Genomic DNA, 24,413 nt, shown 5'->3' on the forward strand with positions numbered 1-24,413 from the left:
GCCTCCCTTTCCTTCTCCTGGATTTAAATCTCCTAACTAGGAGGGTCCCTATGATGTCTCTCCCCACATTGGCGGGCCGGCCGGCCTGCCCTGTGGCCCCCTTCTCCAGAGTCTCCTTATCCATTTTTTGAACATCTGGTCCTTCAGACAACCTTCCTCCTTTCCTTTTGCCAGGCTGCTATGAATAGCAACCCCATTAGTATCTTCTCTGATCCTTCCATTCATCCAACTGCATGTCCTGTTGCTGTCTTGTCCCAAATTGGACTCTATGAGGTCTATGTGCCTTTTACAACTAGAAGCATGCCTGTGAAGAGAGTATGAGGGAGAAAGAAAGAGGGAGGCAGAGGAGTAAAACAGAGAGAGGGAGAGAGAAGAGAGAGAGATCGAGTGGGGCAGGGAGAGATACAGAGAGAAAGAGGAGGGGGAAAAAAGTGGGAGGCAGAGAAACCGCCCACAAATTGGCAGTGTAAATGAATTCTTATCACCAGGCCTAGGTCAAGCCTCTGTTCAGGTTAATGAAAGAATAAGTAGATTTGAAATTTTTCATTTAATTAATAGATGTAGAATATCTTTCCATGGTCATGTGATTCATGTTCTTTCCCTCCCCTCCTCCAACCCCCTTCCTGTAGCCAACCAGTAATGTCACTGGGTTTTACAGGTGTCATTGATCAAGCATTGATCAAGACCTATTTGAAAGAATGTGTAGAAAGGACAACCGAGTCTCTGCCAGTGAGGGATGGATCAGTGAAGTCACTTGATGAGTAGGAAAGGAAGTGCTGTGTTAGAATACTGCAAATATCCATTTTCCCTCAAATGGGGAAGAAGGATGATTCTGAATATTGAAAGCCAATTGGCTGGACTTCCCTGTCCTTCAGGATTCTAGAGCACATGAAGGTAGTTATGGAATCTACTGGTCACACAGGGTGGGTGAGCATAGTGAGCTTCATTGACTTACAGGTGATGACAGGCTAACCTGCCCTTCTTGCCTTCATTCAAGTTCCTGCTAAAATCAGAGTTTCTTCAGAAAGTTTTCATCCCTGTGATTATCAGTGTTATATACTATGCAACTTACTGTCTTTGTGACATTGTAGGAGACCTTGGCATTGGAATGGTGGGGAGAGATGAAGAAAGCATAAGGAAAGAATGAGAAGGAGGAAAATATCTGGGGGAAGAAAGTAGGAGGAAGAGAGTATGAGGGAGAAAAGAAGAGGGAGAAAGAGAAGACAGAGTGAAAAAGAGAAAAAAGGAGAGAATGAGAGATGGAGATGAAGAGGAAGAGGAGAGGCAGAGAGACAGAGAGGACGCACACTTGGCAATACTCATTGAATTCTTGTCAGCAGACCTATGTCAAGTTTCTTCTTATGTCAATGAAAGAACAAGTAGATTTGAAATTTTTCAATCAATTAATAAATTTAGAATATTTTTACATTGCCATGTTATTTATGCTCTTTCCCTCCCCTCCTCTCATGCCCATCCTTTAGCCAATAAGCAATTGAACTGGATTTTACAAGTGTCATTCATCAAGACGTATTTGAAGGAATGAGTAGAAAGGACAACTGAGTCACTATCAGTGAGTGATGGATGAGTGAAACCACTTGGTGAGTAGGAAAAGAGGTGCTGGGCAGGAATACAGCAAATGACCATTTTCTGTCTTTGTGACATTGTCTCTCAAATATTGATATTTGCCTGGTGGTGGGAGATGAAGAAAGAGCATTAGGAGAAAAGGAGAAAAGGAGGAATACATCTTGGGGGGGAGATATTACAAGGAAGAGAGAACATGAGGAAGAAAGAAAGAGAGAGGAAGTGGGGAGAGAGAGAGAGAGAGAGAGAGAGAGAGAGAGAGACGAGAGAGAGAGAGGGCACACTCTGGACAGTATTTAATGAAATTAATGATCACCAGGCCTAGGTATAGTATCTTCTCAAATGAAAAAATAGGTAGAAAGGTCAACTGAGTCGCTACAAGTGAGGAATGGATCAGTGAAACAACTTGGTGAGTGGGAAGGAGGGGGTGCTGGGTGGAATACTGCAAATGGCCATTTTCACTGAAATGGGGAAGAAGGAAGAATCTGGACATTAAATCAACTGACTGGACTTCCATCACCTTTAGGATTCTAGAGCATATAAAGGTAGTACATAAAGGGGAACCTGGTATGCGGCCATACTTTTTTTGGTTAAGAGAGGGAAGGGGGATGAGTCAGGACATTACACCAATTGGCTGGATTCTCTCTCCTTTAGGATTCTAGAGCACATAAAGGTAGTACATAAAGGGGAACCTGGTATGCTGCTGTAGGCCTTTTTGGTTAAGAAGGGGAAGAGGGATGAGTCTAGACTTTATAAGCCAGGGGCTTGATTTGTTTCTCTTCCAGGAATCAAGAACATAGCCTACGAGTTGTATAGGATCCATATCTCAACAGGAGGGTGAGCATCTTCATCTTCCTTAATCAGATGTCAGACCAGAGTATCCCGGCCCTCCCTGGTTTCCTTCAGGTATGTCTCTATTAAAAAATCTATCTTCCATTGAACGTTTTCATCCCTGTGATTATCAAGTATCAGTGTTATGTCCAATGCAACTTACTGTCTATGTGTCATTGTAGGAGACCTTGGTATTGGAGTGTTGGAGGGAAGGGGAAGGAGGAAGGCATTTGGGGGAGAGAATTTAGGAGGAAGAGGGTATGAGGGATAAATAGAGGAAAGAGAGAGGAAGTGGAGAGAGAGAGGGAGGAAGGGAGAAGAGAGGGAGTAGGAGAGGAAGTGGAGGGAGGGATGAGGAGGGAGTGGAATAGGAAGAGGAAGTGGAGGGGGAAAAGGGAAAGGAGAAGGGGAAGAGGTGGAGTAGGAAATGGACGGGGAAGAGGAGAAGGAGGAAGAGGAAGAGAGGGATTGGCAGAGAGAGAGGGCCCACTCTTGACAGTACTTAATAAATTCTTATCACCAGACCTAGGTCTAGTCTCTTCTCAAATGAAAAAATAAGTAGAAAGGACAGCTGAGTCACTACCAGTGAGGAATGGATCAGTAATGAAACAACTTGGTGAGTAGGAATGGGTGTACTGGGCTAGAATACTGTAAATATCCCTTTTCCCTCAAATGGGGAAGAAGGAAGAGTCTGGACATTAAACCAATTGATTGGACGTTCCTCTCCCTTAGGATTCTAGAGCACATAAAGATAGTACGTAAAGGGGAACCTGGTATGCTGCAGTAGGCCTTTTTGGTTAAGAGGGGGAAGAGGGATGAGTCTGGACATTATAAGCCAAGGGCTTTATTTGTTTCTCTTTCAGCAATCAAGAACAAAGCCAATGAGTTGTATATGATCCATATCTCAAATGGAGGGTGAGCATCTTCATCTTCTTTAAGCAGAGGTCAGATCAGAGTATCCCGGCCTTCCCTGCTTTCCTTCAGGTATGTCTCTGTTAAAAAATGGATCTTCTATTGAAAGTTTTCATCCCTGTGATTATCAAATATCAGTGTTATGTCCAATGCAACTTACTGTCTATGTGACATTGTAGGAGACCTTGGTATTGGAGTGTTGGGGGGATGAAGAAAGAGCATTGGGAGGGAAGGAGAAGTAGGAAGGCATCTGGGGTAGAGAATTTAGGAGGAAGAGGGTATGAGGGATAAAAGGGTATGAGGGATAAATAGAGGAAAGAGAGAGGAAGTGGAGAGAGAAAGGGAGGGGGGAGGGAGAAGAGAGGAAGGAGGAGAGGAAGTGGAGGGAGGAGGAGGGAGTGGAATAGGAAGAGGAAGTGGAGGGGGAAAAGGGGAAGGAGAAGGGGAAGAGGTGGAGTAGGAAATGGACGGGGAAGAGGAGAAGGAGGAAGAGGAAGAGGAAGAGGAAGAGAGGGATTGGCAGAGAGAGAGGGCCCACAGTTGACAGTACTTAATAAATTCTTATCACTAGGCCTAGGTCTAGTCTCTTCTCAAATGAAAAAATAAGTAGAAAGGACAGCTGAGTCACTACCAGTGAGGAACAGATCAATGAAACAACTTGGTGAGTGGGAATGGGGGTGCTGGGCTACAATACTGCAAATGTTCCTTCTTCCCTCAAATGGGGAAGAAGGAAGAGTCTGCATATTACACCAATTGGCTAGACGGTAGAAGGAAGAGTCTGGACATTAAACGAATTGATTGGACGTCCCTCTCCCTTAGGATTCTAGAGCACATAAAGGTAGTACATAAAGGGGAACCTGGTATGCTGCAGTAGGCCTTTTTGGTTAAGAGGGGGAAGAGGGATGAGTCTGGACATTATTAGGCAGGGCCTTGATTTGTTTCTCTTCCAGCAATCAAGAACAAAGCCAATGAGTTGTATGTGATCCATATCTCAAAAGGAGGGTGAGCATCTTCATCTTCTTTAAGCAGAGGTCAGATCAGAGTATCCCGGCCTTCCCCGATTTCCTTCAGGTATGTCTCTGTTAAAAATGGATCTTCCATTGAAAGTTTTCATCCCTGTGATTATCAAATATCAGTGTTATGCCCAATGCAACTTACTGTCTATGTGACATTGTAGGAGACCTTGGTATTGGAGTGTTGGGGGGAGATGAAGAAAGAGCTTTGGGAGGAATAGGAGAGAGATAGAGACAGAGAGAGACTGAGAGAGGGAGAGAGTCAGATTGGACCCAGTGCATTCAAGCCACTAGTTCTCCATGAGCTCTCATCTCAGGGTAATATATAAAAGAATAGGAAGATTTCATTCTACCTGCAGCCTGGGTGGTACTACAAGCCAGGGATGTACCAGGGAAAGACCTTGGTGTGTGGGAAAGGGGACCCTTCACTACAATCCTTTCAGGGGCCCATTTTTCCTGAAAGGAGAAGATGGAAGAGTAGAGTCATTATAAATCAGGGAGGTTGAATTTTTTTCTACTTGGATTCTGGGAGACTTTGATCCAGGGGCCAAAGGAGGATTGAGTATAGTTATCCTCATTAAGGAGAGGTCAGACCAGAGTATCTCGGCCTCTCTGGCTTCCTTCAGGTCCCTATTAACATCTTCTCTTCCACAGGAAGTTAATTCTTATGTTTATAAATGATCAGTGTTATATATCTTAGACAACTTACTGTCTTTGTGACATTGTCAGAAACATTTGTAATGGGGATGGGGCAGGACAGAGATCATTTGGAAGGAAAGAAAAGTGGGGAAGACAGTGGAGGGAGAAGATATTATGAGGGAGATTGAGGGAGGAGGTGAGAGAGACAAAGAGAGAGCACCAGAGATTTCTAATCCCCAGACTTGGGTGAACTCTCTTCTCAGGTTACTGCAAGAATAGGCAGAAGGGCAGCCATGGCACTACCAGTGAGGGATGGATCAGTGACCATCCCCACCAAGTGGACCTTGGTGAGTGGGAAAAGGGTGGTGTATTCGAATACTATAAATTGCCAGTTTCTCTAATATGGGGAAGAAGAAGGAAGAGTCTGGATATTAAACCAATTGGCTGCACTCAACCTCAGAATTCTAGAGCACAGGAAGGTAGTTATGGAAACTACTGGTCACACAGGGTGGGTGAGCATCGTGAGCTTCATTGACTTACAGTTGATGACAGGCTCACCTGCCCTTCTTGGCTTCATTCAAGTTTCTGTTAAACTCAGACCTTCTACATGAACTTTTCTCCTTGTGATTATTAACACTCAGTTTTCTAATCTGGGTAAATTACTGCATTTGGGAGGGAGGATGGCAGAGGGGGAGAGAGACAGAGAGAATGGGAGATTGAAGGGAGAAAGAAAGGAGGAAGACAGAAGGGATGAGAGGAGATAAAAGCAGAGAGGAGGTAGCACCAGAAAGAGAAAGCGAGGGAGAATTTAAGAAGAATAGAGAAACACAGAGAAAGATTCTGGCAGGACTCAGTAAATTCAAGTCCTGAGTCCTGGATGAGCAACCTTCTTGAATTAATAGAAGTCTAGAAAGATGTATAGCCACAATCACTGCCAGCAAAGGCTGGATACGTGAAACACATTGGAGATATTGGAAAGGGGAACCTGGAATGCTGCAATAGGCCTGTTTTTGGCTAAAAGGGGAAGTGGGACGAGTCTGGACAAAGTCAGTCATTGGGCTTGTTTCCTTTCTCTTCTAGGAATAGAGAACACATTCAACAAGTTGTAGAAGGTAGCGATTCCAAAAGGAGGCTGAGCATAGATACCTTCATTAATCAGAGGTCACAACAGAGTATCCTGGCCCTCCCTGGCTTCCTTTAGGTATGTCCCTAATGAAATTTGACCTTCTACAGCAGTGGTTCTCAACCTTTCTAATGCCGTGACCCCGCCATACAGTTCCTCATGTTGCAGTGACCCCAAACCAAAAAATTATTTTGGTGGCTACTTCAAAACTGTAATTTTGCTACAGTTTTGATTCGGAATGTAAATTCCTGATATGCATTATGTATTCTCATTGCTACAAATTGAGAGGTTGAGAACTGCTGTTCTACAGGAATTTTTCATTTCTGAGATCATCAATGATCAATGTTATATCCTAGACAATTTACTTTTCTCTGTGTCATTGTTGGAGACCTTGTTTAATGGAGTGCTGGGGGGAGATGAAGAAAGAGCACTGGGAGGGAAGGAGAAGGAGGAAGAAGACATCTGGGGGAGAGAAGTTAGGAGGAAGAGAGTATGAGGGAGAAAGAAAGAGGGAGGCAGAGGAGAAAAATAGAGAGGGAGAGAGAAGAAGAGAGAGAGATTGAGTGGGGCAGGGTGAGATACAGAGAGAAAGAGGAGGGGGAAGAAAGTGAGAGGCAGAGAAAGGGCCTACAATTGGCAGTGCAAATGAATTCTTATCACCAGGCCTAGGTCAAGCCTCTGTTCAGGTTAATGAAAGAATAAGTAGATTTGAAATTTTTCATTTAATTAATAGATGGTCATGTGATTCATGTTCTTTCCCTCCCCTCCTCCAACCCCCTTCCTGTAGCCAACCAACAATTTAACTGGTTTTTACAGGAAGATCAAGAACCTATTTGAAAAAATGAGTAGAAAGGACAACTGAGTCACTCCCAGTGTGGGATGGATCAGTAAAGTCATTTGATGAGTAGGAAAGGAAGTGCTGCGTTAGAATACTGCAAATATCCATTTTCCCTCAAATGGAAAGAAGGATGATTCTGAATATTGAAAGCCAATTGGCTGGACTTCCCTGTCCCTCAGGATTCTAGAGCACATAAAGGTAGTTATGGAAACTACTGGTCACACAGGGTGGGTGAGCATAGTGAGCTTCATTGAGTTCAGGTCAAGACAGACTAACCTGCCCTTCAAGGCTTTATTCAAGTTCCTGTTAAAATCAGAAATTCTACTGCACTATTCACTTTGTGATTATTAATGCTCAGTGTTATAATCTGGGCAAATTATTGCATTTGGGAGGGAGAATAGCAGAAGTTGAGAGAGAGAGAGAGAATGGGGGGTTGAAGGGAGAATGAAAGGAGGAAGATAGAAGGCAGGAGAGGAGGAGGTAAAAGAGACGAGAAGAGGTAGCAGAGACACTGAAAGAGAGGGAGAATTAAAGAGAAAGAGAGACCTAGAGAAAGATTCTGAAAGCACACAGTGAATTCAAGTCCCAAGTCCTGGGAGAGCAACATTCTCCAATTGATGGAAGACTTGAAAGATGTCACCAAAGGATGGAGCAGTGAAAATCTCTGGGGATATGACAAAGGGGAACCCGGAATACTGCAGTAGGCCTTTTTGTCTAAGAGGGATGAGTTTGGACATTATAAGCTAGTGGGCTTGATGTATTCCTCTTCCAGCCATCAAGAACAAAGCCAATGAGTTGTAAAAGATCCATATCTCCAAAGCAAGGTGAGCATCTTCATCTTCTTTAAGTAGAGGTCAGTCTAGAGTATCCCGGCCCTCCCTGGTTTTGTTCAGGTATGTCTCTATTAAAAATCGATCTTCCATCGAACATTTCCATCCCTGTGATTATCAAATATCAGTGTTATGTCCAATGCAAGTTACTGTCTTTGTGAAATTATTGGAGACCTTGGTATTGGAGTGTTGGGGGGAGATGAAGAAAGAGCATTGGGAGGGAAGGAGAAGGAGGAAGAAGACGTCTGGGGGAGAGAATTTGGGAGGAAAAGAGTATGAGGGAGAAAGAAATTGGGAGGAAAAGGAGAGACAGACAGAGACAGAGAGTGAGACACACACACACACACAGAGTATCAGATTGGACTCAGTGACTTCAAGTCATTAGGTCTCTATGTACTCTCATGTTAGTGTAATAAATAAATGAATAGGAAATTGAACAGTGAGCCAGGGATGGGTCAGTGAAAGTCCTTGGTGAGTGGGCAAGAGCGGGTGCTGGGATAGAATACTGCTAATGGCCCATATTCCCTCAAATGGGGAAGAAGGAAGAGTCTGGATATTAAAGACCAATTGGCTGGACTTCCCTCTCCCTCAGGATTCTAGAGCACATAAAGGTAGTTATGGAAACTACTGGTCACACAGGGTGGGTGAGCATAGTGAGCTTCATTGACTTACAGGTGATGACAGGCTAATCTGCCCTTCTTGGCTTTATTAAAGTTCCTGCTAAAATCAGAATTAATATAGGAAGTTTTTACCCCTGAGATTGTCAATGATCAGTTTTTTATCCCATGTAAATTATCATTTTTGTGACATTGTGGGAGACCTTTGTATTGGAGTGGTGGGGAAGATGAATAAAGAGCATTGGGAGGGAAGGAGGAGGAAGACATTTAGGGGAGAGAAGTTAGGAGGGAGAGAGTATGAGGGAGAAAGAAATTTGGAGGAAGCAGAAAAGGAGAGAAAGCCATAGAAAGAAGATGAAGAAAGAGCATTGGGAGGGAAGGAAAAGGAGGAAGGCATCTGGGGGAGAGAATTTAGGAGGAAGAAAGTATGAGGGATATATAGAGGAAAGAGAGAGGAAGTGGAGAGAGAGAGGGAGTGGGAGAGGGAGTGGAGGTGGAAGAGGAGGAGGAAGTTGAAGAGGAAGAGGAAGTGGAGGGGGAAGGGGAAGAGGAGGAGTAGGAAGTGGAAGGGGAAGAGGAGGAGGAGTAAGGGGAAGCAGAAGAGGAAGAGAGGAATTGGCAGAGAGAGAGGGCCCACACTTGACAGTACTTAATGAATTCTGATCACCAGGCCTAGGTCTAGTCTCTTCTCAAATGGAAAAATAAGTAGAAAGGACAGCTGAGTCACTACCAGTGAGGAATGGATCAGTGAAACAACTTGGTGAGTGGGAAGGAGGGGGTGCTGGGTAGAATACTGCAAATGTCCCTTTTCCATCTAATGGGGAAGAAGGAAGAGTCTGGACATTACACCAACTGACTGGACTTCCCTCTCCCTTAGGATTCTAGAGCACATAAAGGGGAACCTGGTATGCTGCCGTAGGTTTTTTTGGTTAAGAGGGGGAAGAGGGATGAGTCTGGACATTATTAGCCAGGGGCTTGATTTGTTTCTCTTCCAGGAATGGAGAACACAGGCAATGAGTTGTATATGATCCATATCTCAACAGGAGGATGAGCATCTTCATCTTCCTTAAGGCCAGGCCAGACCAGAGTATCCCAGCCCTCCCTGGTTTCGTTCAGGTATGTCTCTGTTAAAAAGCGATCTTCCACAGCATTGTTAAGTGACCCACTGGCCCTCCCTGTGGCCAGCTGGGCCTCATCACAGTGCAAGAGTAACTCCCCTCTTTACAGAAGGGCCAGGCCTGCCTTGTAGGCTGCTCCTTTTGAACTGGGGTACATCTGGCCAGCATGGGGCAGGCACTTCAATAAAAAGCTAGCTCGCCCTTTGGATGAAGAACCCCGACCCCAGCCCACAAGTGGCATGCCCCTGCCCCTGTATGCTAATGGCCAGTGAAGGAAGATAATGCTCCAGGCATTTTGCTAACCACTGCTCTCTTTCCTCCACCTCCTGGGTTCCCAGCCTTAGCTGGGAAGCTAAAAACTCCCAAAGTGTCCCATTGACAGTGATCGGAGCATGTCTGCTCTTGAGGCCACAGACTACTTTGTGTGACAAGGGCTGTGTGGATGTAGTGGGCTTTAGCTACCTCTAGGTGTTCTCTCCTGGCCTCCTCCCACCCACCTATTACTTCAATAGGAGGGCCCTCAGGCATGTGCTCAGATGATACTAGTACAGAAGCCCAGAAAACGGAAGTTTACTTCAGTCTGCCTCCCTTTCCTTCTCCTGGATTTAAATCTCCTAACTAGGAGGGTCCCTATGATGTCTCTCCCCACATTGGCGGGCCGGCCGGCCTGCCCTGTGGCCCCCTTCTCCAGAGTCTCCTTATCCATTTTTTGAACATCTGGTCCTTCAGACAACCTTCCTCCTTTCCTTTTGCCAGGCTGCTATGAATAGCAACCCCATTAGTATCTTCTCTGATCCTTCCATTCATCCAACTGCAAGTCCTGTTGCTGTCTTGTCCAAAATTGGACTCAAATGTCCTGGCCATCCTCCCCCTCACCTAGGCTTTCAGTTGCATCTTCACATGCCAGTCATCCACTCTGTTGCTTAGATCTATGGATTCTCCCTTTAAAGTCTTTCAAATGTCCCCCATTGCTCTGAATCCACCACTCCTCGATGATGTTCCATCCCATGGGCAAGGGATTATCTCTAGTTATCCCTGCCTTCCATCTCTTGTCTATGTGCCTTTTGCTACTAGAAGCATGCCTGTGTCTTCCCAAGCCCTTGATCTCCATCGCCACTTCTCTATCTAACTAAACCCAAGTCTCCACTTTCTCCTCGCTATCCCTTAACCTTCTTACACTCTGCCTTCTGACCTTATCTAGCCAAAATGACCCTCTCCTAGTTCCCAGTGACTTGGCTGTCATCGTGGCCTTTGTGCCTTTTGCTGCTGCCTGTATTCCTCTCCCTTATACTTCTGGTCCTACCTCTCAGGCCTCTTCATGCTCTTTTTTGGAATCCTCAGCCAAGTCACCCCTTATTACTAGTCTCCTATAGGCTTCTCCCTCCTAATACACTTCATAATTAGCTCCCATGGACTCTTATCTCTGCTGCTGATCCTTGCATCTACACATCGTGCCCTGCCCTCTCCTGACCTCCAGTCAGCAACTGCCTTTTAGTTAGCTGTCCGAATCTGGGTGGCCAGTCGATGTCAACGGAACTCATCTTTGCACCCTACACCCTGTCCCTTCCAAACTACCCTAGAATAGTGATGGGCATTTAATTTGATCCTTGAACAACCTTGGGGGGGGGGAGGTAAATGCTATTTAGCCCCATTTTAGAGTTGAGGAAACAAGGCAAATAGATTAATTTGTCCCTGATCAGGCCATATTTCAACTCCATTCTTACTGTCTGGGAGTCCAACCCCATCACTCTAATTCATAGGACTACCCAACTGCCAATGAGGTGTCATCCCTGCATGTCCAATCTGTGGCCAAGGTCTCTGAAATCTCAAATATCCCCCTTCTGGTGTCACTTCTGATATCCTGATACACTCCATCTCCATTCCTGACCATTACAATTCTGTGCTGGTGACTGCCATCCAGAAATCTCTCTCAGCACTCTCATCTAGCCAGCCAAAGTGATTTCTTAAAGCAAAAGTCACCCACCCCCATTCATTAAACTCCTGTGGCTCCCTATTACCTCTCGGATCAAATATAAGATTCTCATTTGGGTAATCAAAACCCTTCTTCACCCAGGTCCAGTTTTACACTTTTATTCTACTTTTCTATCCAGTGATATAGGCCTCTTTTCTATTCACTAACCAATCCTCCAACTGACTTCCTTGACTTTAGGTCTATCAAATTCCTTAAGCCTTATGCAACCCCCTTAAATCTGGTACCTTCCCTCCATTAAGAATAATAAATCATAAAAATCTCATCCTATGCTGAATTCCTTGAAGGCAGGGACCCCTGTCTCTGAGTTTGGGCACCTTTTATCTGTCTTCCCTGGAGGAAGACATTCCCAAAGCCTCAGTTCTCAACGGTTCAATTGTTACCCTTACACAGAGGTTTCCTAGATCCAATAAGTCTCCAGCTAAGCTCCAAACCCCAGCTGTTCACTACCTTTGGCTGGATGTCCTCAGGCATCTCCAGTTCAACTGGTTCAATTGTAAGTTCCTTATCTTTTCCCTAAGATTTCCCCTCCTCTGAAATTTCCTAGTTCCTTTTTGGGGGGTTGGGGGAGGAATCCCTTTTCCTACTGGTCACTCTTTTTAACCCCATTGCCTTCTGTCTTTATCAATTCACAAGAGCTAGGTAATCGGGGTTCTGACTTGCCCAAGCTCACAGGCAGTGTCTGAGGACATATTTGAACTCGGTTCCTCCCAACTCCAGGCCTGGTGCTCTATCCATTGTGCCACCCAGTTGTCCCTTGGTCACTGAGTTTTGAAACCATGGCATTATCCTCAGTTCTTCACTCTCCCTCAGCCACATTTGATAATCAATTACCAAGTGGGTGGCTTCCCCCTCCAACCTTCAATTCTGACCTACTTCCTTCCCTTTTCTTGCCCTCATGGATGTGTCTCCCTCACAAACACACAAAATAAATTTTATAAAATCGATCGTCAGTTGAAAGTTTTCGTTCCTGTGATTTTCAAATATCAGTGTTATGTCCCATGCAACGTACTGTCTTTGTGAAATTATAGGAGACCTTGTTATTGGAGTGATGGGTAGAGATGAAGAAAGAGCTTTGGGAGTTTCGGAGGGAAGGAGAAGGAGGAAGAAGACATCTGGGTGAGAGAAGTTAGGAGGAATAGAGTAGGAGGGAGAAAGAAATTGGAAAGAAGAGAGAGAGAGAGAGAGAGAGAGGGAGGGAGGGAGAGAGAGAGAAAGGGAGAGAGAGAGAAAGAGAAAGAGAGAGAAAGGGAGAGAGAGAAAGAGAGAGAGAAACGGAGAGAGAGAAAGAGAGAGAGAGAAAGGAGAGAGAGAGAGAGAGAGAGAGAGAGAGAGAGAGAGAGAGAGAGAGAGAGAGAGAGAGAGAGAGAGAGAGAGAGAAAGAGAAAGAGAAAGGGAGAGGGGGATAAGGAGAGAGTCAGATTGGACCCAGTGCATTCATTCAAGCCACTAGGTCTCCATGAGCTCTCATCTCAGGGTAATATATAAAAGAATAGGAAGATTTCATTCTACTACCTACAGCCTGGATGGCACTACCAGCCAGGAATGGACCAGGGAAAGCCCTTGGTGTGTGGGAAAGGGGCCCTTCACTACAATCCTCCAGGTGGTGCATTTTTCCTGAAAGGAGAAGATGGAAGAGTAGAGTCATTATAAATCATCAGGGTTAATTTTTTTTCTACTAGGATTCTGGGACACCTTGATCCAGGGGCCAAAGGAGGGTGAGTATAGTTATCCTCATTAAGCAGAGGACAGACCAGAGCATCTCAGGGTTCTCTGGCTTCTTTCATGTCCCCATTAACATCTGATCTTCTACAGGAAGTTTTCATCCCTCTGATCATCAATGATCAGTGTTGTATATCCTAGACAATTTACTGTCTTTGTGACATTATCAGAGACATTTGTAATAGGGATGGGGCAGGAAAGAGATCATTGGGAAAGAAAGAAAAGTGGGGAAGACAGTGGAGGGAGAAGAGATTAAGAGGGAGATCAAGGGAAGAAGAGAGGGTGAGAGAGAGAGATGGAGATAGAGAGAGCACCAGTGATTTCTCCAGTGATTTCTCATTACCGGACTTGGGTGAACTCTCTTCTCAGGTTAGTGAAAGAAGAATAGGCAGAAAGGACAGCCATGGCACTACCAGTGAGGGATGGATCAGTGAAAGACCTTGGTGAGTGGGAAAAGGGTGCTGTATTCAAATACTTTAAATTGCTAATTTTCCATCAAATGGGGAAGAAGGAGGACAAGTCTGGATATTAAATCAATTGACTGAACTTCCCTCTACCTCAGAATTCTAGAGCACATGAAGGTAGTTATGGAAACTACTGGTCACACAGGGTGGGTGAGCATCGTGAGCTTCATTGACTTACAGTTGATGACAGGCTCACCTGCCCTTCTTGGCTTCATTCAAGTTTCTGTTAAACTCAGACCTTCTACATGAACTTTTCTCCTTGTGATTATTAACACTCAGTTTTCTAATCTGGGTAAATTACTGCATTTGGGAGGGAGGATGGCAGAGGGGGAGAGAGACAGAGAGAATGGGAGATTGAAGGGAGAAAGAAAGGAGGAAGACAGAAGGGATGAGAGGAGATACAAGAGCAGAGAGGAGGTAGCACCAGAAAGAGAAAGCAAGGGAGAATTCAAGAGGAAGAGAGACACACAGAGAAAGATTCTGGCAGGACTCAGTAAATTCAAGTCCTGAGTCCTGGATGAGCAACCTTCTTGAATTAATAGAAGTCTAGAAAGATGTATAGCCACAATCACTGCCAGCAAAGGCTGGATACGTGAAACACATTGGAGATATTGGAAAGGGGAACCTGGAATGCTGCAATAGGCCTGTTTTTGGCTAAAAGGGGAAGTGGGACGAGTCTGGACAAAGTCAGTCATTGGGCTTGTTTCCTTTCTCTTCTAGGAATAGAGAACACATTCAACAAGTTGTAGAAGGTAGTGATTCCAAAAGGAGGCTGAGCATAGATACCTTCATTAATCAGAGGTCACAACAGAGTATCCTGGCCCTCCCTGGCTTCCTTTAGGTATGTCCCTAATGAAATTCAAACTTCTACAGGAATTTTTATTCTCTGAGATCATCAATGATTAGTGTTATATGCTATACAACTTACTTTCTCTGTGTCATTGTTGGAGACATTGGTTAATGGAGTGCTGGGGGGAGATGAAGAAAGAGCACTGGGAGGGAAGGAGAAGGGGGAGAAACTTGGGGGAGAGAATTTAGGAGGAAGAGAGTATGAGGGAGAAAGAAAGAGGGAGGAAGAAGATGAATTCTTATCACCAGGCCTAGGTCAAGCCTCTTCTCAGGTTAATGAAAGAATAAGTAGATTGGAAAATTTTCCTTTAATTAATAGATGTAGAATATTTTTCCATGGTCATGTGATTCATGTTCTTTCCCTCCCCTCCTCCAACCCCCTTCCTGTAGCCAACCAATAATTTCACTGGGTTTTATAGGTGTCATTGATCAAGACCTATTTGAAAGAATGAGTAGAAAGGACAACCGAGTCTCTGCCAGTGAGGGATGGATCAGTGAAGTCACTTGATGAGTAGGAAAGGAAGTGTTGGGATAGAATACTGAAAATGGCCCATTTCCCTCAAATGGGGAAGAAGGATGGGTCTGGATATTAAAAGCCAGTTGGCTGGGTTTCCCTGTAAATCAGGATTCTAGAACACATAAAGGTAGTTATGGAAACTACTGGTCACACAGGGTGGGAGAGCATAGAGAGCTTCACTGAGTTCAGGTCAAGACAGACTAACCTGCCTTTGTTGGCTTCATTCAAGTTCATGCTAAAATCAGAATTTCTACAGGAAGTTTTCATCCCTGAGATTATCAGTGATCAGTGTTATATCCAATGCAACTTTACTGTCTTTGTTACATTCTGGGAGATATTGGTATTGGAGTGTTGGGGGGAGATGAAGAAGGAGCATTCAGAGGGAAGGAGAAGGAGGAAGAAGATATCTGGGAGAGAGATGTTAGGAAGAACAGAGTATGCGGGAGAAAGAAATTTGGAGGTAGCAGAGAAGGAGAGACAGAGACAGAGACAGAGAGACAGACAGAGAGAGAGAGAATCAGATTGGACTCAGTGACTTCAAGTCATTAGGTCTCTATGTACTCTCATGTTAGTGTAATAAATAAATGAATAGGAAATTGAACAGCGAGCCAGGGATGGGTCAGTGAAAGACCTTGGTGAGTGGGAAAGAGCGGCTGCTGGGATAGAATACTGCAAATGGCCCATATTCCCTCAAATGGGGAAGAAGGAAGAGTCTGGATATTAAAGGCCAGTTGGCTGGAATTCCCTCTCCCTCAGGATTCTAGAGCACAGGATGGTAGTTATGGCAACTACTGGTCACACAGGGTGTGTGAGCACAGTGAGCTTCATTGACTTACAAGTGATGACAAGCTAACCTTCTTGACTTCATTCAAGTTCCTGCTAAAATCAGAATTAATACAGGAAGTTTTCATCCTTGAGATTATCAAGGATCACAGTCATATCCAATGGAATTTATCAAGTTTGTGACATTGTGGAAGAGACCCTGGTATTGGAGTGGTGGGGAGAGATGAAGAAACTAGCATTGGGAAGGAAGGAGAAGGAGAAAGGTATCTGGGGGAGAAAATTTAGGAGGAAGACAGTATGAGGGATAAATAGAGGAAAGAGAGAGGAAGTGGAGAGAGGGGGGGGACAGAGGGAGAGGGAGAAGAGAGGGAGTGGCAGAGGGAGTGGAAGAGGAAATGGAAGAGGAGGAGGGAGTGGAAGCAGAAGAGGAAGTGGAGGGGGAAGTGAAGGGGAAGAGGAAGTGGAAGAGGCAGAGGAGTAGGAAGTGGAATGGGAAAAGTAGGAGGAAGGGGAATGGGGGAAGAGGAAGTGGAAGAGAAGGAGTGGGAGAGAGAGAGAGGGCCCACACTTGACAGTATTTAATGAATTCTCATCACCAGGCCTAGGTCTAGTCTCTTCTCAAATGAAAAAATAAGTAGAAAGGACAACTGAGTCACTACCAGTGAGGAATGGATCAGTAATGAAACAACTTGGTGAGTAGGAATGGGTGTACTGGGCTAGAATTCTGTAAATATCCCTTTTCCCTCAAATGGGGAAGAAGGAAGAGTCTGGACATTAAACCAATTGATTGGACGTCCCTCTCCCTTAGGATTCTAGAGCACATAAAGGTAGTACATAAAGGGGAATCTGGTATGCTACAGTAGGCCTTTTTGGTTAAGAGGGGAAAGAGGGATGAGTCTGGACATTATTAGGCAGGGGATTGATTTGTTTCTCTTCCATCAATCAAGAACACAGCCAATGAGGTGTAAACGATCCATATCTCAAAAGGAGGGTGAGCATCTTCATCTTCTTTAAGCAGAGGTCAGATCAGAGTATCCCGGCCTTCCCCGATTTCCTTCAGGTATGTCTCTGTTAAAAATGGATCTTCTATTGAAAGTTTTCATCCCTGTGATTATCAAATATCAGTGTTATGTCCAATGCAACTTACTGTCTTTGTGAAATTATAGATCTTTGTATTGGAGTGTTGGGAGAGATGAAGAAAGGTTATTGGGAGAGAAGGAGGAGGAGGAAGAAGACATCTCGGGGAGAGAATTTACTAGGAATAGGATATGAGGGAGAAAGACATTAGGAGGAATAGGAGAGAGAGAGCGAGAGAGAGACAGAGAGACAGAGAGAGACAGGAGAGGGAGAGAGTCAGATTGGACTCAGTGAATTCAAGCCACTATATCTCCATGAGTTCTCATCTCAGGGTAATATATAAAAGAATAGGAAGATTTCATTCTACTACCTACAGCCTGGGTGGCACTACAAGCCATGGATGGACCAGGGAAAGCCTTTGATGTGTGGGAAAAGGGGCCCTCTACTACAATCTTTGCCATGGCCCATTTTTGCTGAAGGAAGATAGAAGAGTAGAGTCATTATAAATTAGGGGGGTTGGTTTTTTTTCTATTAGGATTGTGGGACACCTTGATCCAGTGGCCAAAGGTAGGGTGAGTATAGTTATCTTCATTAAGGAGAGGATTGACCAGAGTATCTCGGCCTCTCTGGCTTCCTTCAGGTCCTTGTTAACATCTGATCTTCCACAGGAAGTTAATCCCTATATTTATAAATGATCAGTGTTATATATCTTAGACAATTTACTGCCTTTGACATTGTACGGCACATTTTAATGGGGATGGGGCAGAACAGAGATCATTGGGAAAGAAAGAAAAGTGTGTAAGACAGTGGAGGGAGAAGTGACTAAGAGGAAGAGCAAGGGAGGAGGACAGAGCAACAAAGATAGAGCACCAGTGATCTCTCATTACCAGACATGGGTGAACTCTCTTCTCAGGTTACTGAATGAAGAATAGGCTGAAAGGACAGCCATTGCACTACCAGTGAGGGATGGATCAGTGAAAGACCTTGATGAGTGGGAAAAGGGTGGTGGTGTATTTGAATACTGTAAATTGCAAATTTCTCTAATATGGGGAAGAAGAAGGAAGAGTCTGGATATTAAACCAATTGGCTGCACTCAACCTCAGAATTCTAGAGCACAGGAAGGTAGTTATGGAAACTACTGGTCACACAGGGTGGGTGAGCATAGTGAGCTTCATTGACTTACAGTTGATGACAGGCTCACCTGCCCTTCTTGGCTTCATTCAAGTTTCTGTTAAACTCAGACCTTCTACATGAACTTTTCTCCTTGTCATTATTAACACTCAGTTTTCTAATCTGGGTAAATTACTGCATTTGGGAGGGAGGATGGCAGAGGGGGAGAGAGACAGAGAGAATGGGAGATTGAAGGGAGAAAGAAAGGAGGAAGACAGAAGGGATGAGAGGAGATACAAGAGCAGAGAGGAGGTAGCACCAGAAAGAGAAAGCGAGGGAGAATTTAAGAAGAAGAGAGAAACACAGAGAAAGATTCTGGCAGGACTCAGTAAATTCAAGTCCTGAGTCCTGGATGAGCAACCTTCTTGAATTAATAGAAGTCTAGAAAGATGTATAGCCACAATCACTGCCAGCAAAGGCTGGATACGTGAAACACATTGGAGATATTGGAAAGGGGAACCTGGAATGCTGCAATAGGCCTGTTTTTGGCTAAAAGGGGAAGTGGGACGAGTCTGGACAAAGTCAGTCATTGGGCTTGTTTCCTTTCTCTTCTAGGAATAGAGAACACATTCAACAAGTTGTAGAAGGTAGCGATTCCAAAAGGAGGCTGAGCATAGATACCTTCATTAATCAGAGGTCACAACAGAGTATCCTGGCCCTCCCTGGCTTCCTTTAGGTATGTCCTGTTAACTTGGAAATAACGTAGAACTATTAAATAGTCAGAAAAACCAAGTCTTTAATCAGGATAGGGATAAGTCCAATTTGGCCCTTTACTCAGAGTTGGGGCCACAACCTTTTCAGGTGCAAAACCCTGGACTCTGGAGATGTTATCCCTAGGGAGTGCCACAATGCTAGATGACAACTCAGAGGAATAAAAGAATTTGGGGAACCTCTATACCATTTGGGGAGTCCAGAGGCAGGGAAAGATGATTGACATCACTATAGCTACAAAGAAAATGGGAGTGTTCAAACTACACTGACAGGATGGGAAAGGAATCATAGCTAGAGGCTAAGGTGTAAGAGAAGGGGCTACCTACAATGGATACTAAAGGATGGTTCCTGCCCTGGTGTGGATCTTCTGCTTATCTCACCCAACCAGGATTGTCAATCCCCTGAGGGTCTCCCACTCAGTCTGAAACTGCTAACTTGGGATTCCCTTCAGGGTAGATTCCATGGGAACAGGGAACAAGTACAAGCCTTGGGGTCTCCAATGTACATGTAGTCATGAAACTTGGGGTTCATCAGATCCCACTAGGCCACAAGTTTGGGATTCCTAAATTCCATGTTGACAGTCCCTAATGAAATTCGACCTTCTACAGGAATTTTTCATCTCTGAGATCATCAAAGATCAGTGTTATATCCTAGACAACTTACTTTCTCTGTGTCATCGTTGGGGACATTGGTTAATGGAGTGCTGGGGGGAGATGAATAAAGCACATTGGGAGGGAAGGAGAAGGGGGAGAAACTTGGGGGAGAGAAGTTAGGAGGAAGAGAGTATGAGGGAGAAAAAAAGAGGGAAGCAGAGGAGAAAAACAGAGAGGGAGAGAGAAGAACAAAGAAAGATCAAGTGGGGAGGGAGAGAGACAGAGAGAAAGAGGAGGGGGAAGAAAGTGAGAGGCAGAGAAAGGGCCCACAGTTGGCAGTGTAAATGAATTCTTATCACCAGGCCTAGGTCAAGCCTCTTTTCAGGTTAATGAAAGAATAAGTAGATTTGAAATAATTTATTTACTTAATACATTTAGTATATTTTTCCATGCACATGATTCATGTTCTTCTTATCATCTCTTCCTCCCTTCCCTTAGCCAATAAGCAATTTCAGTGGGTTTTACCGGTGTCACTGATGAAGACCTTTTTGAAAGAAGAGTAGAAAGGACAACTGAGTCACTGTTAGTGAGGGATGGAACAGTGATGTCACTTGGTGAGTAGGAAAGGAGGTGCTGGGCTAGAATACTGCAAATGGCCATTTTCCCTCAAATGGGGAAGAAGGAAGAGTCTGGATATTAAAAGCCAGTTGGCTGGACTTCCCTCTCCCTCAGGATTCTAGAGCACATAAAGGTAGTTATAGAAAGTATTGGTTACAAAGGGTGGTGGGTGAGCATAGTGAACTTCATTGAGTAGGTCATGACAGGCTAACCTGCCCTTCTTGCCTTCATTCAAGTTCCTGCTAAAATCAGAATTTCTTCAGGAAGTTTTCATCCCTGTGATTATCAGTGTTATATCTCATACAACTTACAGTCTTTGTGACATTGTAGGAGACCTTGGCATTGGAGTGGTGGGGAGGGATGAAGAAAAAGCATTAGGAGAGAATGAGAAGGAGGAAAATATCTGGGGGGAGAAAGTAGGAGGATGGGAGTATGCTGGAGATGGAGAAAAGAAGAGGGAGGAAGAGAAGAAAGAGAGTGAAAAAGAGAAAAAGGAGAGAATGTGAGATGGAGATGAAGACAAGAAGGAGAGGCAGAGAGACAGAGAGAGAGGACCCACACTTGGCAATACTCATTGAATTCTTGTCAGCAGACCTATGTCAAGTTTCTTTTTATGACAATGAAAGAATAAGTAGATTTGAAAATTTTCATTTAATTAATAAATTTAGAGTATTTTTCATGGCCATGTTATTTATGTTCTTTCCCTCCCCTCCTCCCATGCCCATCCTTTAGCCAATAAGCAATTGCACTGGATTTTACAAGTGTCATTCATCAAGACGTATTTGAAGGAATGAGTAGAAAGGACAACTGAGTCACTATCAGTGAGTGATGGATGAGTGAAACCACTAGGTAAGTAGGAAGGGAGGTTCTAGGCTGGAATACTACAAATGACTATTTTCCCTCTAATGGGGAAGAAGGAAGAGTTTGGATATTAAAAGCCAGTTGGCTGGATTTCCCTCTCCCTCAGGATTCTAGAGCACAGGATGGTAGTTATGGAAACTACTGGTCACACAGGGTGGGTGAGCATCGTGAGCTTCATTGAGTAGTACAGGTCATGACAGGCTAACCTGCCCTTCTTGGTTTCATTCAAGTTCCTGCTAAAATCAGAGTTTCTATAGGAAGTTTCACCCTCTCATTATCAGTGATCAGTGTTATATCCTATGCAACTTACTGTCTTTGTGATATTTGCCTGGTGATGGGAGATGAAGAAAGAGCATTAGGAGAAAAGGAGGAAGACATCTTGGGGGGAGATATTAAGAGGAAGAGAGAGCATGAGGAAGAAAGAAAGAGAGAGGAAGTGGAGAGAGAGAGATAAAGAGAGGGAGGGAGGCAGAAGAAGAAGAGAGGGAGTGGGAGAGAGGTCCCACACTGGACAGTACTTAATGAATTCTATTAAAATCGATCTTCCATTGAAAGCTTTCATCCCAGTGATTATCAAATATCAGTGTTATGTCCAATGCAACTTACTGTCTTTGTGAAATTATTGGAGACCTTGGTATTGGAGACCTTGGTATTGGAGTGTTGGGGGGAGATGAAGAAAGAGCACTGCGGAGGGAAAGAGGAGGAAGAAGATATCTGGGAGAGAGAAGTTAGGAGGAATAGAGTATGAGGGAGAAAGAAATTTGGAGGAAGCAGAGAAGGAGAGAAAGAAAGAGAGAAAATGAAGAAAGAGCACTGGGAGGGAAGGAGAAGGAGGAAGGCATCTGGGGGAAAGAATTTAGGAGGAAGAAAGTATGAGCGACACATAGAGGAAAAAGAGAGGAAGTAGAGGGAGAGAGAGTGGGAGGGAGGGAGAAAGAAGAGAGGGAGTGGAAGAGGAGGAGGGAGTTGAAGAGGAGGAGGAAGTGGAGGGGGAAGGGGAAGAGGAGGAGTAGGAAGTGGAAGGGGAAGAGGAGGAGGAGTAAGGGGAAACAGAAGAGGAAGAGAGGAATTGGCAGAGAGAGGGGGCCCACACTTGACAGTACTTAATGAATTCTGATCACCAGGCCTAGGTCTAGTCTCTTCTCAAATGGAAAAATAAGTAGAAAGGACAGCTGAGTCGCTACCAGTGAGGAATGGATCAGTGAAACAACTTGGTGAGTGGGAAGGAGGGGGTGCTGGGTAGAATACTGCAAATGTCCCTTTTCCCTCTAATGGGGAAGAAGGAAGAGTCTGGACATTACACCAACTGACTGGACTTCCCTCTCCCTTAGGATTCTAGAGCACATAAAGGGGAACCTGGTATGCTGCCGTAGGTTTTTTTGGTTAAGGGGGAAGAGGGATGAGTCTGGACATTATTAGCCAGTGGCTTGATTTGTTTCTCTTCCAGGAATCAAGAACACAGTCTACAAGTTGTATAGGATCCATATCTCAACAGGAGGATGAGCATCTTCATCTTCCTTAAGGCCAGGCCAGACCAGAGTATCCCAGCCCTCCCTGGTTTCGTTCAGGTATGTCTCTGTTAAAAAGCGATCTTCCACAGCATTGTTAAGTGACCCACTGGCCCTCCCTGTGGCCAGCTGGGCCTCATCACAGTGCAAGAGTAACTCCCCTCTTTACAGAAGGGCCAGGCCTGCCTTGTAGGCTGCTCCTTTTGAACTGGGGTACATCTGGCCAGCATGGGGCAGGCACTTCAATAAAAAGCTAGCTCGCCCTTTGGATGAAGAACCCCGACCCCAGCCCACAAGTGGCATGCCCCTGCCCCTGTATGCTAATGGCCAGTGAAGGAAGATAATGCTCCAGGCATTTTGCTAACCACTGCTCTCTTTCCTCCACCTCCTGGGTTCCCAGCCTTAGCTGGGAAGCTAAAAACTCCCAAAGTGTCCCATTGACAGTGATCGGAGCATGTCTGCTCTTGAGGCCACAGACTACTTTGTGTGACAAGGGCTGTGTGGATGTAGTGGGCTTTAGCTACCTCTAGGTGTTCTCTCCTGGCCTCCTCCCACCCACCTATTACTTCAATAGGAGGGCCCTCAGGCATGTGCTCAGATGATACTAGTACAGAAGCCCAGAAAACGGAAGTTTACTTCAGTCTGCCTCCCTTTCCTTTTCCTGGATTTAAATCTCCTAACTAGGAGGGTCCCTATGATGTCTCTCCCCACATTGGCAGGCCGGCCGGCCTGCCCTGTGGCCCCCTTCTCCAGAGTCTCCTTATCCATTTTTTGAACATCTGGTCCTTCAGACAACCTTCCTCCTTTCCTTTTGCCAGGCTGCTATGAATAGCAACCCCATTAGTATCTTCTCTGATCCTTCCATTCATCCAACTGCAAGTCCTGTTGCTGTCTTGTCCAAAATTGGACTCAAATGTCCTGGCCATCCTCCCCCTCACCTAGGCTTTCAGTCGCATCTTCACATGCCAGTCATCCACTCTGTTGCTTAGATCTATGGATTCTCCCTTTAAAGTCTTTCAAATGTCCCCCATTGCTCTGAATCCACCACTCCTCGATGATGTTCCATCCCATGGGCAAGGGATTATCTCTAGTTATCCCTGCCTTCCATCTCTTGTCTATGTGCCTTTTACTACTAGAAGCATGCCTGTGAAGAGAGTATGAGGGGGAGGTAGAGGAGAAAAACAGAGAGAGGGAGAGCGAAGAGAGAGAGATTGAGTGGGGCAGGTAGAGAGACAGAGAGAAAGAGGAGGGGGAAGAGAGTTAGAGGCAGAGAAACCACCCACAAATTGGCAGTATAAATGAATTCTTATCACCAGGCCTAGGTCAAGCCTCTTCTCACTTTAATGAAAGAATAAGTAGATTGGAAAATTTTCATTTAATTAATAGATGTAGAATATTTTTCCATGGTCATGTGATTCATGTTCTTTCCCTCCCCTCCTCCAACCCCCTTCCTGTAGCCAACCAGTAATGTCACTGGGTTTTACAGGTGTCATTGATCAAGACCTATTTGAAAGAATAAGTAGAAAGGACAACCGAGTCTCTGCCAGTGAGGGATGGATCAGTGAAGTCACTTAATGAGTAGGAAAGGAAGTGCTGGGATAGAATAGTGCAAATGGCCATTTTCCCTCAAATGGTTAAGAAGGAAGGTTCTAGATATTAAAAGCCAATTGGCTGGCCTTCCCTCTCCCTCAGGATTCTAGAGCACATAAAGGTAGTTATGGAAACCACTTGTCATACAGGGTGGGTGAGCATAGAGAACTTCACTAAGGTCAGGTCAAGACAGACTAACCTGCTTTTCTTAGCTTCATTCAAGCTCCTGCTAAAATCAGAATTTCTACAGGAAATTTTCATCCCTGTAATTATCAGTGATCAGTGTTATATCCAATGCAACTTTACTGTCTTTGTGACATTCTGGAAGACATTAGTATTGGAGTGGTGGGGAGAGATGAAGAAAGAAGTTTAGGAGAGAAGGAGAAGGATGATGGCATCTTGGGGAGAGATGTAAGGAGAAAGAACAGATATGATGGAAAATGAAAGAGGAAAGAATT

General features: G+C 44.7%; 1 protein-coding gene and 2 non-coding genes across 10 annotated transcripts in view; all 3 read left to right on the plus strand.

Annotated features, from left to right (window-relative positions):
- The window catches only part of LOC100015800 (actin-binding protein WASF3-like), a 213,435-nt gene that overhangs the window by 18,159 nt on the left and 170,863 nt on the right, over positions 1–24,413 (plus strand). Inside the window, exons 14-32 of one of the 8 annotated variants that reach the window (XM_056808936.1) lie at positions 1,482–1,598; positions 2,367–2,487; positions 2,936–3,028; positions 3,276–3,396; positions 3,896–4,395; positions 5,240–5,323; positions 6,057–6,177; positions 7,710–7,761; positions 9,380–12,611; positions 13,175–13,210; positions 13,584–13,657; positions 14,399–14,519; positions 16,427–16,519; positions 16,775–16,887; positions 18,630–18,750; positions 19,877–19,992; positions 20,729–20,845; positions 21,982–22,071; positions 22,305–22,425. The gene's annotated coding sequence lies outside the window, so the exon portion shown is untranslated. Of the gene's footprint in view, positions 1–1,481; positions 1,599–2,366; positions 2,488–2,935; positions 3,029–3,275; positions 3,397–3,895; positions 4,396–5,239; positions 5,324–6,056; positions 6,178–7,709; positions 9,145–9,379; positions 12,612–13,174; positions 13,211–13,583; positions 13,658–14,398; positions 14,520–14,749; positions 16,091–16,426; positions 16,520–16,774; positions 16,888–18,629; positions 18,751–19,876; positions 19,993–20,728; positions 20,846–21,981; positions 22,072–22,304; positions 22,426–23,058; positions 24,367–24,413 lie in introns of those variants that run through there. The other 7 variants (XM_056808935.1, XM_056808934.1, XM_056808937.1 and 4 more) reach the window with 7 other exon arrangements.
- LOC130456214 (small nucleolar RNA SNORA35) lies at positions 9,530–9,661 on the plus strand. Its single transcript, XR_008914807.1, has one exon. It is a non-coding gene; the product is annotated as a small nucleolar RNA SNORA35 (small nucleolar RNA).
- On the plus strand, positions 22,455–22,586 carry LOC130456215 (small nucleolar RNA SNORA35). Its single transcript, XR_008914808.1, has one exon. It is a non-coding gene; the product is annotated as a small nucleolar RNA SNORA35 (small nucleolar RNA).

This window comes from Monodelphis domestica, chromosome X, assembly GCF_027887165.1.
Source record: "Monodelphis domestica isolate mMonDom1 chromosome X, mMonDom1.pri, whole genome shotgun sequence".
In the NCBI taxonomy this organism is placed as follows: domain Eukaryota; kingdom Metazoa; phylum Chordata; class Mammalia; order Didelphimorphia; family Didelphidae; genus Monodelphis; species Monodelphis domestica.